The sequence below is a fragment of the Lagopus leucura genome, unplaced genomic scaffold (assembly GCF_019238085.1).
Source record: "Lagopus leucura isolate 7727_CA_CO unplaced genomic scaffold, USGS_WTPT01 Super-Scaffold_100022, whole genome shotgun sequence".
NCBI classification, from domain to species: Eukaryota; Metazoa; Chordata; class Aves; order Galliformes; family Phasianidae; genus Lagopus; species Lagopus leucura.
Genome location: NW_024962275.1, coordinates 9,558,407 through 9,576,037, shown reverse-complemented (window position 1 = coordinate 9,576,037; position 17,631 = coordinate 9,558,407). Strand labels below are relative to the sequence as shown.

General features: G+C 48.3%; 1 protein-coding gene across 8 annotated transcripts in view; it reads left to right on the top strand.

Annotated features, from left to right (window-relative positions):
* EXD3 (exonuclease 3'-5' domain containing 3) overlaps positions 1-17,631 on the top strand; it is a 236,037-nt gene that overhangs the window by 58,319 nt on the left and 160,087 nt on the right. The gene's annotated exons all lie outside the window — the stretch shown is intronic.

The window sequence follows — 17,631 nt, the reverse complement described above, 5'->3', positions numbered from 1 at the left end:
TTTTTCTTTTTCTTTTTCTTTTTCTTTTTCTTTTTCTTTTTCTTTTTCTTTTCCTTTTCCTTTTCCTTTTTCCTTTTTCCTTTTTCCTTTTCTTTTTCTCTGGTCAAGACGGTTTCTTCCTCCCTGTTTAGACTTGCTCAAGCAAACCCATCCAGACTGTGTCTACCTGGAGGGATTGTTAGAATGTCCCCTTACTGGTACATCAGAGAGAGCTGTCCTCATGGTTGCCACCCTTCTGCCACACTGTTTTGCTGTCACTGTCCATATGTGTGTAGGCAGAGCAAGTTGTTGAGTTTGGGATTCTGAACACTGAAGATCTTGTCTGTAGAATTGAATCTGAGAATTCAAGGGTGGAAATATTTTAAGCAATTCTTTTGGTAGCTTGGAAGAAAAGGGGATCTTTTGTTGTTCATTTTTGCACTGCCCAGCGGGCCGTGGGGACGAGAAGAGAGAATCTCTCTTCTTTAGAACTCTGACATGCTTTTACTGCTGTGAATGTGTCTCGATTGCACATCAGGATGTCGTGCACATTCATGAGTCATGCACAGAAGGACTTCAGGCAGGGTCTTTGGAAAAAGGCCTTTGAGGGAAGACGCCATAACACAAGCCTTCCTGGGAGCTGAGAGAGGTGTGGGTCATCCAGTCAAAACATTCATAGATTGCTTATTGCAACATTATTTTGGGAGAAATAATAGATGTTCTGAGTTTAGATCTGCTCTCTAAGAAACAGGCACTAGAACGAAGCTGTCAGCAGGGACACACTGCCAGCCTACTTCAGTGTATTTTAAGCCTTCTACTGGAGTGCTTACTACCTGTTACTCTTGCAGTCAAAGTTCTGGGTTACACAGGTCTGATCAACTGATGATTTATGTTTTGGCTGGAGATAGGGATCTTAACATTTGGGTCTGTGTGCTCAGCTTCCAGCACCAGGCTTCTGTAGCCTCCTAAGTTTTCCATTGTCAATTCATTCTATTATCTAAGCCTTGCTAGCAATGTAGCTATAGTTAGAGAGGAAGGATATTATAATCTTGTGAAAGATTAAAACATTTTTACTGTAATCCAGCTGGAAGGGCAGCACTTTTCTCAGGATAGGAGGCAGCCAAGGCTTTTCCCATTCTGTCCAGCCCTTGTATAGAGGAAGGAAGTGCTGGCAAGGGCCTCCCCAGCTTCCTGTCGACTTCGGAGCACATTTCCAGACACAACCTTCTCCGCCATCCATCACCCAGCCCAGGCAAACAATCACAGCAGTGCAGGGTGAAAAACACACATCTCACATAAACACTTTGGAGGCAACCTGAGTGCAAACCGCTGGAATTTGTGCGCAGCCGTGTTTGATCTGTAGAGCTTTGTCTGACAGCAGGCTGCTGAGGAGCTTCCCTTCCTTTCCTAGTGAAGTATCACAATAATCAACATTCTTCTTTAGAATAAGATTAACAAAGGGAAAAAAAATTAAAAAAAAAACGGCTGATGTTTGATAAAGAAGCTGCTGGGCTGGCAGACTGTGGAGCCTTAAGCCAAGGAGGTGAGCAGGGATGCTCTGTTCCACAACAGCCCTGGGTGATGTGTCTGGCTGCAGGGGAAGGAAGTGAGCATTGTCTGCATTATGGAGGCAGAGATTTCTGTCAGGTCTGCAGGGTAGGGCAGTGATGAGGCAAAGTTAGTCTGTGATGCTTTGCAGGAGGAAATAAATAAGGCGGAAGCCTCACCTTTAAATGAATCACCTCTGCTGAATACAGTTCCTTGCCTCTCTCCAGAAAAGGGCTCTGAACTGAATCTTGGCCTTTTTCTCATATTACTGGCTTTGTTTAAAAGCTGCATTACAATATTTAAGTATTATTTTTAGACCTGTCTGTCCTGTGACCTTTTTTAACCATTCCCTAAGCCAACTGTTTGGTTTTCTTTCTTCAGTGTGGGTTCAGAATTCTTACCAAGTTTGAGCTGGGAATTTCATTTCGTTTCTGATAGCGGCAGCCACACCTGCAAAGATCAGCTGTTAGGAGGTGATGCACTCACTGGAACATCTCTCAAGGCAGCTGTATAATCCTGCAGAATGACTGGATGTCACAGAGTACTTGATTGGGAAGCAAAGTTCCAATGTTTGAGGTTCAGTTTTCCCTGTACATCTAGTCTGAACGATGTATGTGTAAGGCTGAGCACCTAGGTTAGTCTTCTGAAGGTGGGCAGGCACATGGTCAGAGCTCTGGCTGTGTTACCATGTACCCTGCATCGTCCTGTAGATGTTGTTGAAGCCATCGATTGCTCTTTGATGTAAAGTGCTCCAAAATTCCCTCCCACAGCTGGTATCCAACAGCAAGGGAACTGGTTTGAGCTTGAGATTGAAGGAAAGGAAGGCTATCAGCCATCAAAGCAAGCGTGTCTGCCCTCCTTGCTCCACATGGACGCTGCCTGTTGGATTGCACTCCATGCCTGAGCCCACCGCTCTGCGTCAGCGAAGCACAGCAGCTGGGGCATGATGGTGTGTTAGTACACCTCCAATTTTCCCTGTCTGTGTCCCCGTGTCATTGGAGAGCTGAGGTAACATTCATCTCAAGAGTCCGGCTTAATGGTAAATCTGCAACTCACCTTGAGATTTTCTCTCTGTACTGACTTACGTGATAGCTGTGTGGCAACACCTTTCAGTGCAGTTGGTTCTGTTATGTAAAAAGCTGTGGGTAATTCTTAACAGCTTTATGAGTCTGAAACCAGCCCAGCTCCATGCTGGCTACCTGCAGGAGCACCGTGCTGTGCAGCCAGATGTGTTTGCTGGGGCTGTGCCGTTCTCTTTCTTCTGACTCTTCCTTTTGTTGTCCTTCGTCTGGGCTTGTAGAAGGTGGGTGGGGAGTAAGCTCTCACATGCCTTCAGATGCTCTGTGGGATGGGAATTATTTCTTGTGTAAGGTCTTTGGAGACCGCAGCACTCTGCAGTCCTTGTTTGAAATCTGAAGGCATCTCTGAAAAGCTAACATTTATTTTTAAGTCTACTAAAAATGGGCATGGATAACACCAAATGAAAAGGGAGGTAAAATGGGCTGAGCAGAGGGAGGTGGTAAGGATCAGTAATAGCTGTGTGTTTGTAAAAACAATAGCAGAAGTAAGCAAATAAAACCCTTCCCCATCAGGGCAAAGGGCTGGAACTAAGAAAAGTCTGATTTCTCCCCAGTGAAGGCTGAGAGAAGGTGCTGTCAGTTTGAAGCTGTACCATCATTTAAAGGCAAAATAGCAAAACCGGGCACCCAAAGTTGAAGCTGTACCATCATTTAAAGGCAAAATAGCAAAACCGGGCACCCAAAGCTTCAAGATCCTGTCTTAGACGTGAAGTCCCCAGGTAGAGAAACGAGGCTGTCAAATCCACACACTGTTTAATAAAAGTGTTATTCCTCCCCTTTAGGAAGCTGTTTGACTAGACTTGGGAAAGAGTTCACACTGACAGCATGCAACATTTCCTAGCATCCTTGTAGCAGGCAATTTGTTGTGAGCCCACCTCTGCTGTCCGCTCCCGAGGAAGAACCCTCCAGCAGCAGCAGGTGCAGCGCTGCTCAGTTCCTACACTCACCAGTCTCTTACCTTTCTCATCTAGCCGTGTCCTGTAACAGCAATGGGTTAAAAGAAAATGAGACGGGGCTGACAGCGTCCCTCTTAAGTACAGGAGGGCCAACTTGAAATCAATCCACCGCATGCTAACTCAGCAATGCAAGGAACGCGGGGCAGCAGTAACACGATCAGATCTGCTCAAACCACCGAGCCAAAGTGGTGCTGTGCTCAGAGGGGCTGTGAGGGATGGGGTGCTTGTTTCCAGAGATCGTGGCCGTGGAGGGTGGAGGAGAGCAGGGAGAGGGTTGTCAGCCCATTGGGTGCTGGTGGCCAGCATGGCTCAAGGGAAGTAAACCCTCGCTGCAGAATGCCTCTGAGAAGTCAAAGAAAGAGGCAAATTGCCCAGAGGTACCATTGTGACTGAGAGAATTATGTTGAGATTGACATGGAGTCGTGGGGCATAAAGTGTTTGGTATCAAAGGTTTCCCTGGGTTGTCTGCTGGTGTCTGCGTTCCCCTTTGCGGGAAGGGGTGAAGTATGAGAGCTGCATCTTCCCACTCTGCCCCTTTCAGATATATTCAGAAGAGGCAAAGGATGCAGTTAAGGCCAGCAGCCCACACAGCCAGGTGCAAGTAACAAACATAGGCAGAAAATCGTGCTGTGAAATCAAAGGGGAGCCTCTCAGTGCTGGTGCATCAGAGGTGATTAGTTGTAGGGACGTGTGCCGTACCCCTGCTCTGCCACCTGCTGCCGCTGCAGCATGATGAGAGCTGCCTGGGCTTTCTGCGCCCGCTTTGTCCTTCTCCACAGCCCTGGGTCACTGGATGGAAGTCGTAAGGAGCCTGCAGGAGCAGAGGGGCCTGTGGCACTTAGCTGCACATCTTCACACCCAAGCTGTCTGCCCCTTAACAAAAGGGGTTGGGAGTAAAATGCGGCCTCCCTTTGTGTGGGGAGGGAGGGAGGGATGGCTGTGCCGCTGTGGGGACTCGTTTGTGTTTTAGTGGGAACCACGGGGCGATGGAAGTGTTCTGCTCCGAGACTAAAGCCGTGTTTGCTGTGTGTGATTGTGCATTCTTTTAAATTAAACTATTTTGCAAGCACTTCCTTCCTGCATTTCTCAGAAGGAGGGAGGGGGGTGTGCAAAGAATGTTTAACTGCCTTTGACGGAGGAGGAAAACTGAAGAAAACAAGCGATGCAATCCTAACTACTGACCTTTTACTTGAGCTTGGTGATGTTTTTCAGCAGCAGAGCCTCCAGGGAGTAACAGCATCCTCCTTGCTATTGTGCTGCCTGCCCAAAAAGGGGGCTAAAGTTCAGCTTTTATGATGTTCTCACTCTGAGCTTGTGGGAAAAAGGCCACATTCCCTTTCTTAGGTCATACGAGTGCAAGAGATGACAGAGTCCTACAGTCTAACCCCAGGGCATTAGGCCAGCACAGACTGAGACGGGGATAGACAGCTTGGTAAATATGCAGCCTGCTCTTTCTCCTTGCAGGATTCACAGCAGGTGGGAGGGTAATTTACATTGTTAAATTAAAAAGCACTGATTTATTTCATGTTGGTGTGTTATTGTTTCATAAAAGCACATGGTCGCTATTGCTCATGATGGACTCTTGCACTTTATTGTTAAATACTCCTTTTCCACTTTGGTCAACAGTTACTGGAAGTGAACGTAGCCTCTTGTTTTTGCCTTAGTGGGTAACTAAGCATTAAACAAAAACCCAACCTCATCCCTGACAGACCGCTTGTTTTTAGGAAACTCTTTCCAGTTCTGAGGATTGAGATGATTGCAGTTGATGTTCTCATACAGCCTTGCCCATCGAACTGTGTGCTCCCCTTGCCCTCTGCTAGAGGTTAAGGGCCAGAGAGCTGTGGGTCCCTTGGCTCACGGGTTCAGGTCAGGCTCCCTGCCTCCCACGTTTTTGGCTAGCAGCACGGTAGGATGAATGCTGCCCATTCCCTTACAGCTTCTAGCACTTCTATCTGTTGAACCTCCCTTCAGCCTCACTGCTGAAATGTTGCCCAGTGGATACTGAGCTGGAGTTTCTGAAGGGCACGATCCTGGCTGTGGAGAGGAGCAGAGCCTGGGGCTGGAGGTGCTTCTGCCTGGGAAGGCTGCCTACTTCAAGGACGCAGGTGCTATTTACAAGTGCTTTAAAGTTGCTTAACACATACTGTTTAGAAAATAAACCTGGATGATCCTGACCTCTGCACATTTGCATCCTTTCAACAGCACTTGCAGCTCCGGCAGCGTGTCAGCCTGGCCATGTGCTGCTGTGCATTTAGAGCTGCTGATGTGACAGGGTCTGGGTTATCTGAGCTTTGCACCACACCTTGTGCATGGTGGAGGGCACAAACCTCAGCATGATATCTGCCTGCCCTGCAGCTCAGTGGGGAGCACGTACCACTGTCTGCTGTGTCTTTCTGCCAGCAGCCTGGGACCAGCTCACGCAGGGTGTGCTGGCTGAGGTACAAGCAAACACACATTGCACACACTTGGGATACACGTGTATGCCAAAGCACACCTTTGTGTGGCTGTTAGATGTTGCCCCAAGACACACTTTCAACTTTGTGGTCTCACACCATGGCAGGGTGGGACATGAGGTTGCGGGGCCAGCTGCACCACCCCTGGGATTTCCACTGTCCTTTAACATTGAGCCTTGTTCTTCGCAGCATCTTGCAATGACTCCTTTCTTTTCCTGGCCGTCAAATCTGGTAAATGCAAGTATCTTGTTAGAATCACAGAATCATTGTCGCCTGAGATGTAGATGCTCGTATTTTTGGATGCAGGCAGGTATTTATATATTTAGAGGTGAAATAAGTGGTACTTGAGTCTGTCAACCCTGTGGTGTTTCTAGTTATCACGGTGAGTGGTAAAAGACAAATTAATGGTGAGAGAATTGGCTTGAAGTTGAGGGAGGTTTGCTGCAGAAGAGAGAGCTGGACCCGTGGTGCGGGTGAGATGCAGGTAAGCTCAGAAGTGCTCCCATCAGGACAGAACTGTGGTTCTTTTGATAGACTTGGTACTAAGCTGACTTTTGGGCTTGCAGGTATTGATTTCCATGCATAAAGCCACCAACTGTGGCTGTTGGGCATTGAGGTCGGTGTGCTGCTGGGCACTTCCAGCCCACAGCATGCAGTGAGGAGCTGCTGGCACTGCTGCCTTCAGGAGCAATGCCGGAGATTGGAACAGAGCCTTTGCCTCTGCACAGCATCCCTTTAGCCTGATTGTGTAGGCTCACTTAATTTTGCCTAATTTGGGGAGGTGTCTTTTTTCATTTTCTTCCAGATGCTCTTTCTACTTGGCTACCCTGGCACTGGGAGGGGGAAGAATTTTTCAAAGCTTGTTTGTTTTGTTTTTTTTTCTTGTGAAAAAGAAATGAAGATTTATTATCCATTTTCACTCTCCAGAGTTCTACCTCAGAAAAATCTTCTGCAAAGCAAATTTCAGCTTTTACTGCAACAAGTATGCAGCAAGCTCTCAGCATTCAGCATAACAAAAGTTCATGCAGTTCAGGGCTTTCCCGATTGCAGCGGATCTTTTCTTGGGATTTTTAAAATGTCCTTAGACACAATTAAAGGAATTTCTCAGCAAGGAGAGTGCAAGCTGGGGACTCTCCGGCAGATGTAATCACTCAAGGAAAACGTTGTTTGGCTTGGCTGGGTCCTGCCTTCGTTCCACGCTTTCATCCCGCCGCCCGTCTTTGTCCCTCAGTGCTGTGCAGTGTCTCTCTGTGTGTCTTTGTCCGTCTTTCTGTCTGCCCCACATTCCCTTGCAGGCTGAATGGGGCAGTGTTAACCTGGCTACTTCCAAGACAAACAGCACATCGGAGTGCAGGAGGGGGCCTTTGGTTGTCAGCAGTCTTCGCGGTCACTCACTTCCTAGAATTAAAGGCTGGGAGCTGATCTGTAAGCCAGCCAAGCCGGAGACAATGATTGGGTTCCCATTCTGTTCCTTTGATACTGACTTAAATATGCGCACCAAATGGGCAAACAGCATTTACATAAAAGTAAGTAGGAGTCTGCTTTCTCACAGAAGTGTTCTGCGCTGCGTCTTCTCACAGGTAGTAAAACTCATCTGCTTTTTCCTGAAGGACTTCCCCTGCTCAGAGAGAACTGATTTGTCCTGGAATTTAATTAGAATCATAGAATCATAGAATCACTAAGGTTGGAAAAGACCTAAAAGATCACCCAGTCCAACCGTTCACCTATTCCCAATAGCTCCTACTAAACCATGTCCCTCAACACAACATCCAGCCTTTCCTTGAACACCCCCAGGGTCGGTGACTCCACCACCTCCCTGGGCAGTCCATTCCAGTGCCTGACCACCCTTTCTGAAAAGTAATACTTCCTCATGTCCAGCCTGAATCTCCTCTGCCGTAGCTTGAAACCATTCCCCCTGGTCCTATCACTAATGACACGAGAGAAGAGGCCGACCCCCAGCTCACTACAACCTCCCTTCAGGAAGTTATAGAGAGCAATAAGGTCTCCCCTGAGCCTCCTCTTCTCCAGGCTGAACATTCCCAGCTCCTTCAGCCTCTCCTCATATGGCCTGTGTTCCAGACCCCTCACCAGCTTTGTTGCCCTTCTTTGGACACGTTCCAGGGCCTCAATATCTTTCTTGCAGTGAGGGGCCCAAAACTGGACACAGTACTCCAGGTGCGGCCTCACGAGTGCTGAATATAGGGGAACAATCACCTCTCTGCTCCTGCTTGCAACACTGTTTCTGATGCAAGCCAGGATGCCATTGGCCTTCTTGGCCACCTGGGCACACTGTCGGCTCATGTTCAGCCGAGCATCAATCAATACCCCCAGGTCCATTTCCTCCACGCAGTCCTCCAGCCACACCGCCCCAAGCCTGCAGCGTCGCCTGGGGTTGTTGTGGCCGAAGCGCAGGACCCGGCATTTGGCCTTGTTGAAACTCATCCCATTGGCTCCAGCCCAGCTCTCCAGCCTGTCCAGATCCCTCTGTAGGGCCTCGCTACCCCCAGGCAGATCCACACTTCCAGCCAATTTGGTGTCATCTGCGAATTTACTGAGGGTGCACTCGATGCCCTCATCGAGGTCATCAATAAAGATATTGAAGAGGACAGGCCCCAGCACCGACCCCTGCGGAACACCACTCACGACCGGTCGCCAGCTGGATTTAACTCCATTCACCACCACTCTCTGTGCCCGGCCCTCCAGCCAGCTCCTTACCCAGCCAAGAGTGTACCCATCCAAGCCTCTGGCTGCCAGCTTCTGCAGGAGAATGCTGTGGGAGACAGTGTCAAAGGCTTTGCTGAAGTCTAGGTAGACCACATCAACAGCCTTTCCTTCATCCACCAGATGGGTCACTAGATCATAGAAGGAGATCAGGTTGGTCAAACAGGACCTGCCCTTCATGAACCCATGCTGGCTAGGCCTGATCCCCCGGTCACCCTGCACATGCCGCATGATCTCCCTCAAGACGATCTGCTCCATAACCTTCCCTGGCACCGAGGTCAGGCTGACAGGCCTGTAGTTCCCCGGATCCTCCTTACGACCTTTCTTATAAATGGGAGTCACATTGGCAAGCCTCCAGTCTTCTGGGACCTCACCAGTCAACAAGGAGCGCTGACAGATGATGGAAAGCGGCTCGGCTATCACCTCCGCCAGTTCCCTCAGCACTCTCGGGTGGATCTCATCTGGCCCCATCGACTTGTGACAGTCCAGCTGGAGCAGTAGGTCTCTGACTGTTTCTTTCAGAATCACAGGGGGGTTAGTGTGCTCCCCGGCCGAGATTACCAGGTCAGAGAGAGGGGTATCCTGAGGATAACTGGTCTGACTTTTAAAGACAGACGTAAAGAAGGCATTCAGAACCTCCGCCTTTTCCTTATCCTCAGTGGTCACATTCCCAGCCTCATCCAGCAAAGAGTGGATATTCTCCTTTGTCCTCCTCTTACTGTTAATGTATTTATAAAAGAGTTTCTTATTCCTTTTCACACCAGCAGCTAGGTTAAATTCAAGCTGGGCTTTTGCCTTTCTGATTTCACCTCTACACATCCTAACAACTTTCCTGTATTCATTTTGAGTGGCCTGTCCCTCTTTCCACAGGCGGTAGATTCTCTTTTTCTCCCGGAGCCTCAGGAATAGCTCCCTATTCATCCACGCCGGTCTTCTTCCCCGCCGGCTCATTTTGCAGCTCAGGGGGACTGCCTGCTCCTGCGCCCTTAAGACTTCCTTCTTGAAGAGCAACCAGCTCTCTTGGACCCCTTTGCTCGCTAAGACTGAATGCCAGGGGACTCCCCCTATTAGTCCCCTGAACAATTCAAAGTCTGCCCTCCTGAAGTCCAAGGTAGCAGTATTACTATTCCCCCTCCAGGCTCCACTGTGAATCACGAAGTCTATCATTTCATGATCACTCTGTCCAAGACAGCCTCCAACCTCCACATCTCCCACCAAACCTTCCCTGTTTGTGAACAGCAGGTCTAGTGGGGCAGTTCCTCTCGTGGGCTCTCTGACCAGCTGTATCAGGAAGTTGTCCTCTACGCATTCCAGAAACCTCCTAGACTGCTTCCTCTGTGCTGTGCTGTACTCCCAGCATATGTCAGGGAAGTTAAAGTCCCCCATGAGGACAAGGGCAGGCGACTGTGCAGCTTGTGCCAGCTGCTTATAGAATACCTCGTCTGTTTCTTCATCTTGATTTGGGGGTCTATAACAGACGCCCACCAGGGTGCCTGTCTTGTCAGCCCTTCCTCTGATCTTTACCCATAGGGATTCAACGTTATCGTCCCCAGTCATAATCTCAGTAGCGTAAAAGCATTCCCTAACATAGAGAGCTACACCTCCACCCCGCCTTCCTTGCCTATCTTTCCTGAAGAGTTTATAGCCATCCATTGCCGCACTCCAATCGTGGGAGCAATCCCACCACGTTTCCGTTATGGCAACTAGGTCATAGTTTGCCTGCTGCACAATGGCTTCCAACTCTTCTTGTTTGTTGCCCATGCTGCGTGCATTAGTGTAGACGCACCTCAGCTGAGCCCCTCGCCTCTCACCTAATCCCACTACCACTTCCCCAGGCTGCTCTCTAGCAGGCCTGGCTTTATCCCCCTCCCCCTTCCTATCTAGTTTAATTCCTGACGGTGGTGTGCTTTCTGGTTTTGTTTTTTTGGTAGCTGTGAGGAGATGGTGCTGCTGCAGCTGGAATCCCAGTGGGCAGGAGGAGACACAGCGGTGTGGCGGCTCCAGGCATGGCTGCTGGGGGACGTGGAGCCCCTGTGGCCCCTGCCCGGGTCTGAGCCTTCCGTGGGGGACTGGAGCTGGGCAGCCAGAAGTGTGTGCAGGAAACCCAGCATCTACCAGCACTGTAAACGGCAACGTATGGCCTGGAGGGCAGCTGGTTAAGGAGGCTGACACTTGCTCGAGGTAGAAAAGGAAAAATACAAACATTGAGGGCTCAGCATCTCCCAAGCAATACACATCTCTGGGCAGTCATTGCGATGCTGCTTCACTGAGCACTGCTGCTGTGCGGTGTGTCTTGGTAGCGTCAGGGAACAGCTTCAGTTGGAGAGGACCTCAGAGGACATCCAGTTCCAGCCTGCCTGTTGCAGGCCTTGCAAGAGAGTGATCAAGCGATCGCAGAAAGCACTGCAAAGGATATTAGTAGGGACATAAATTCTTGGCTGCCTGCAAATCTTACAGGGAGGTTTCAAACCCCTTTATTTCAAATGTCTTTTAAAGAAATAGCAGTGGAAGAGATCGACCAGATGGAAAATATTTTAGGTGACTGCAGCTCAAACTCACGCACAGTGTGGTAGGTTGCTCAAATAGGGCTTGGTGTTGTTTCTGCATTGCCAAGGAAGCCAGTGCAGACATCCTGATGCATTGGCTTTGGTGCTCCCAGGGGCTCAGAGCCATCGCCTTCCCTCCTGGCTGAGCCACAAGCCATCGTGGTTCATAAGTTCTGCTGCAACTCCTGGATGGAAGATGCTCTAGAGAATGCAAAGAACTACTGCAGCTAAGTGTTACGTTCAGCCACATCTCACACTGTGTTCACCCTTTTCAAGATCGAGTTGTTGTGCAGGCACTTGGTTGTGTTAATCCCTGGCCAACTGCACTGTGGTCTCCTTGGAGAGCTGTCCCAGTCTACCTCCTCCTCTCCACTGCTCACTGTTACAGCCTATATATTTCTCATCCTTCAGAATGTGATTGAACTCATTTTTATTTTACGATTTTTTATACTTTATCACATCATCATTTTTCTTATGCTCCAAAATGACTGTGGTGGCTGATGCAGGGCAAGGCAAACTGTTGTTAAAAGCAGATCTTTAGTGTCAGCCTCTAACAGTGTACAATGACATAACTGCTTTTGAAGGGATGGAGAAGTGCAGTGTACAGTTTGGTTCTGCCATTCTGCCATGGAATATGCAAAAGGCCTTAATGAATATTATGTTTTACATTAAATGTGCATCCTAAATAGACAAAGCTATGAATAAATGAATGTGGGAAGGACTGTCGAACTTCCCTGCTTTAGCTAATTTTTGGACACCCCTAACCCGAAAACTTGGCAGTATAAATGAGTGAGGCTAAAGACTGAGGAGACTTGAACTCTAGTCATTCCTTAAGAGGAATGAACCCTCAGGAGGTCAGACTGGATCAAGCTGTGCATCTCTTTAAGTTTCTGTTTGGTTCCATGTAAACCATTCTGAGTGGTTTACATATGCCAAATGCCTCCTAAAACAGAGGGATGTCCCACTCCCAGCCACTCACTTAACTCCTCCATCTTCCTTGCTGAGCACCCCATTCTTTGTGATACCACAGCAAGATGGCAGCTGACAAATAACATTCTGGGCTGGAATTCTTGTGGGTGTTTCTCACATACCGGTGTCTGTGTGTACCTCATCCTCTCTCACTGCCCACTGGGAGTTTTCCTCTTTTCCCAGCTGAAGAGGAACGGTGTGTTAAACAAACTGTGGGCTGACACTTGGTAACCCAGCAGAATTGCTCAATCAGTTCTTGCTTTCGGTATTATTCATTTGCCCTGGAGCTGCAGGCTTCTAGCCCAGCACGTTGCCCATGCATGCAGGTGACTGGAGTGTGGATGTGATGACCAGAACCTGCCTACTGCTCCAGAGCCTGTAGGACATCACTGTGTGTTCTGGACATGCTCTTGTTTTATGCCATGGACCGCAGCTTGTCCTGATCAGTGGGCAGCAGTGCCTGCAGCACCGTGCTCTGCTCTGCCATTCTGATGTGTGAATTCCTCAACTCTTGGAAAGGCAATAAGACATGCGGAGGCACTGATGGACTTCTGAAGTGCTCCGTAGTACCTGTGATGGTTATGCAGGTGGACTGAAAGCCCACGGGCCTGAGAAATCCTTCAAAATAGTGCCCAGAGGCACAGATTGCTGTATAGTCCAGCCTGGCTTCCCTGGGTAGCAGCAGCACCTCACAGTGCCCCACTTGACAGTGCCCCACCGTCAGCAGTGCCTGCAGTGAGCACAGACCTTTGGAAGCTGCAGGCCATTGCAGACTAAGCTGTTTTTCTCAGTTTTGATTCAGCAGTGTAACTCAGTATCTCGCTCTAAAAGGACTTTCCATTGGTATGCAGGGCTCATATAACAGCTCCTGCACTGTTTCCTGCGGCTAAGGAGGGAGAGGATCTTTCCATGCATAATTTAATCCCATTCAGCAGTTCAGCGTTTGGATTTATTCTTTTTCCCATAGAAAATCTTTAGCATCTAGTTAGTTAAATCTGATACTTTCAGAAATGTCTGTGAGCGAGCTTATCTTGTGCATTCAGATAAACACCTCTCGGCATCCTGTTTTTCTTATGTCATACGAACAGGAAGAGAACGATTGTTTGAGATGTGCGTCAGTCATCATTGTAACCAGGCAGTCACGCTGCCCTCCCCGTTTACCATGGAAACCAGCAGATCTCTTCAAACATGCTGGTGGTGGCTGTCAGGTATCCTTTCTTTTCTGCTTAACCTCCCAAGAGCTGCAGCTTTGCAAGCTGTGTATATTGGGACCTCTCAGTGATTTTATTTTTACTGAAGAGGGAACACTTAGAAATTTTGCAGATGAATGCCCATCCCTGCTTGTATCTGAAGTAGCCATGATGTCTTTTGTTCTGCCTTGTACCTATTGTTAGAAACACTGCAAACCCAAGACTAGCCGTGGGTTACTGAAATGCGTATGGCAGTCTCATGGAGGAGAGCTTGGTGCATGTAGGGAACAGATCCCACAGCAAGGGAACCTTGCAGAGGAATGGGAAGAGCACCTGGCACCTTAGGGTGACGTTTCTGAAAGCAGCAAAGGGAACAAATATGCACTTGAAGAACACATCATCTGAATGTCTTTGCTTTTCTGGCAGTAACTGTTAGTGCTGGAGGTGTTCTAATGTAACACCCTGAGATCTAATTAGCTAGAAAAAGAGGAAGTACTTTTACCATTATTTTCTTCAGAATAAGTGAAAGATTAATTGCATTCTGCATACAGAGAGCCTGATTCAGCCTGGACAAACACGTCTTCTCCTCCTCCAATTTAATTACATGATATTTAATGTGAAGGAAAGTTAAAAAGCTATTTCAGATTAGTATCTAAAGCAAATCTGGAGCCTGGATCAGAGATGCCCACTCCTGACCCATGCAGCTGCTGATCACAGCCCATCCCCACAGCCAGGCAGGGCTGGAGGAGCACAGTGCTGGTGCCTGGGCTTTTGCCTGGAGAAACACAGCGTGAGGGGAAGGCAGAGCTAGGACCTGCTGGGCTGGAATCACAGAACAACAGAATCGTATCTTGAGTTGGGACCCACAGGGATCACCGAGTCCAACCCGTTTCCACACAGGACCACCCAAACCCAGGCTCAAACAAGCCAAGGGACCTCTGCTGCTGCTCATGCAATTGCCCTCCAGACCCTTCCCCATGTCTGCAGCTCTCCTTCGGAGTCCCTCCGATGGCTTCATGTCCTTCTGATATCCAGCACTCAGAGCTGCACACAGTGCCCAAGGTGAGGCAACCCAGGGCTCATTTGGCCCTTAGGGCTCCAGGGCTCACAGCTGCTCACGCTCACCTTGCCGTCCCCAGAGCCCTCAGGTCCCTGTCCCTGTGCTGCTGCTTTCCAGCCTCTCTCCAGGCACTGGCTCTGGATCAGGGGCAGTTGTGAGGTCTGAGAGCAGCATGGAGCAAGGTGAAGCTCCCAGAAGGTGCTGTTCAGCTTGCAGATGTGGGAGTCAGCGCGGGCTGAAGCGTCGTACAGAATTCTCATGCATCTACAAAAAGTGATTGAAGGTAAAAGCTGGAGAGACATTTGTTTCACTTTTCCGTATCTTTTCCTCTCAGCAGGTTTGTTAAAGGTAGCAGAACACATGCGCTTGGGGAGAAGACATTAGGATCTGTTGCAGATTTAAGCTTCTCTTCACTTTGTTTCATTTCTCAACTCATGGGGAAGGTTTGTGTTGTAATGCATGCTGGATGGAGCATTGAAGAGGAGCCGCTGTACTGATATTGGAAAGCTGTGAGATTCACATTCAATAGAAGCAATAACTGGCAAAATGTGATGTGTTCTTAAATTCCTAAGCCTCAAGATGTTTAGGTTTCAGGCTCTAGCTGAAATACGTCGGTGCCATTTGGCTGGGACAGATTCAGACACTCTGACTTTTTCAGTTAAGAGCTGAGTCTTTGTGTTTGGGCACCAAATGCACCGCGTATTTCTACCTGTGCATTAACCACACAACCTAAGTACTGTGCTAACATCAGCTCTCAAAAAGCCAAACTGCCTATTTCTAGTTTTAAAAACAATTAAATCTCCTTGGGATGCTTTTAGAGCAAAGCTTCCTTAAAACCAGTTACTTCTTTTTCGGTGATCTAAATGGTTTCAGCTAGTAACAGGCATCAACAAAGTGCCTCTCTGCTTCCATATGCTTCTGAAATGCCAGCGTAAAAGCTGATGTGTTCTTCATGCTCGGGTTGGGTCTCTCAGGTGTAACTGCTAGATTGTTTGGGGTGATCGCATTGTCCAGCCAGAGATGAAAACAGATTTTGTGATGGATCTTAAATACCGGCTGTGGGTCATTGATTTTCACTTCAGATCGAACCAGCAGCTCATCAGCGAGTCATCGAGCTGTGCTGGGTTTCCCAGGAAAAGCCTCCGTACGGAGGACTGGGAACACGCAGGCTGTGGGGTCGTGACTCATCATCCCGTGTCCATGGGACGTGTCTCTTCCAGGCTCATTTGCCTTCCCCTAAACCTCTGGAAGCTAAAGAGTATCATTATGGCAGCATCCTCGCGTTTAATCTCAGAGATGACCTGATATGCTGCAGGTGAGCGTTTGGGTTAGAAAACGTGGTTCATCGGCTTGCTTGCTTGTCTTGGCTGCACGAGTCATGGAATCACAGAACCGTAGAATGGGTTGGGTTGGAAGGAAGCTCTAAAATCATCAATTTCCACCCCCTGCTGTAGGCAGGGACACCTCCCACAGACCTGGTTGGCCTTCTGGGCTGCACACACATGCAGCTGCTCATGTTGAGTCTTTCATCAGCTGGGTCGGTGTGTAACTCACCCGTCCCTTCTCTAAGGGCAGGCTGAGCTCAGCAGCAGACACAAGTGTTTCTTAGTTCTCCTGGACCATAAAAGTGGTATTTGTCAGTAATTAACACAATTAACATCTTCCTTAGTGTTAGCCTTCACAACTGAAAATGGCAGCCCGTTCCTCCCCTGTGGCAGAGTGGAGGTTGCTGCTTTATAAAGAAAACTGGAGGGCTTCAAAACTTGTCCTGGTGTTTCCTGATACTAACAGTTGTTTTTTTTCATGGAAACGGATTTGGAAGAGATGGTTAAAGGCTTTTGGACTGATTAAGTTTAGAACTTGGGGATTTCCAGATATGTCTGGAAGTGAAAAAATGTTATTTTTTTAGCTTGATGATAGCGCTTTGCCTCCAGTGCTTCCTTCCTAAATTGTTGTTCAGTCTGCTGCTGCTCCAGCAGACACCGACTAGCCAAGAAATGAGGAGATGGAAGAATCCCTCCCTGTTATCCTGGGCAGTATTTGTTTTCTTCTTCCAATAAGGGGGGAAAGAATCCGAATGGGATGAGGGAGTGCCTCCATCCTGCGTGTGCCCCAGCTCCCATCGCTCAGCAGCTCTGCATTCTCCCGGGCCAGGGCCCGTTTTGCTATCTTTGTGCCTAATAACCCTTGGTATTGAGGTCATAGCCCATGTAACAGATGAGGAAAGTATTGCCAACTGCACAAGATTAACACTTGCTGTATTTTTAGGCTTTCATTAATTTGGATTTCATTACCTGCCTAGAAAGCATTCATCTTAGCAGTGCCATTCACTGAAAGGCGATGCACTGTCCTGTGCAAAATGAGGCGGTGTGAAGCTGTGTGCTGGGAGCTGATGGCTGAGATGCTGTGCTGGGCACCTTCCGCTCGTGTGCTGTATGCCTGCAGTGCCTGCACGTCGCTGCTGTTCAGGTGGCTGTGCAGCAGCGTGGAGGACGGTGCCCAGCTGTGGCCTGGTTTGGGATGGAGATGGGGAATGGGGAGCACTGCCCAAAGCGGGTGCTGGTGAGCAGGCTGCTCTTCTCATTGACAGAAGGCACAAATGAAATAAGAGGCAAACATAGCTGGCTGTTCAGCTTGGGCAAACAAGCCTTTTATTTTAATGAGAGTGCATTTTGTTTGATCTGTGTTTTTTGGGGGGTATGATGAATTTTAGCCATTATGAAAACAAAAGCCATGGTTATTTGTAAGAATTGCTTTATAAGAAGCATATGTGTGCTTTATTATTCTTCTGCTTGAAGTGTGGGGATTGTTTTCAGTTGGGAGGTTGCATTAGAAGAATGTGAACTTCTGACTCACTGAGAAATAGAGCCTGTATTAGCAAAATCGTGAGGTTTCCTATGATGTTTTCATAACTCACATTTCTTAGAATGGAAGCAATCTTTTCTGCCTTTAGTGAAAGAATGACTTTTACTGCCATTGAGAAAGAACGGATTCTTCTTCTAGAAAAAACTTGTATTGCATTTAATAACTTCTACTCAACTCGTTATTCTTCATTTCCCTTTTTCTTCTCTCCAGCATGCAAGTTTCTCTCTCTGAGGGTGTTCTGCCAGGGCAGCTCCTCTGGCGACCG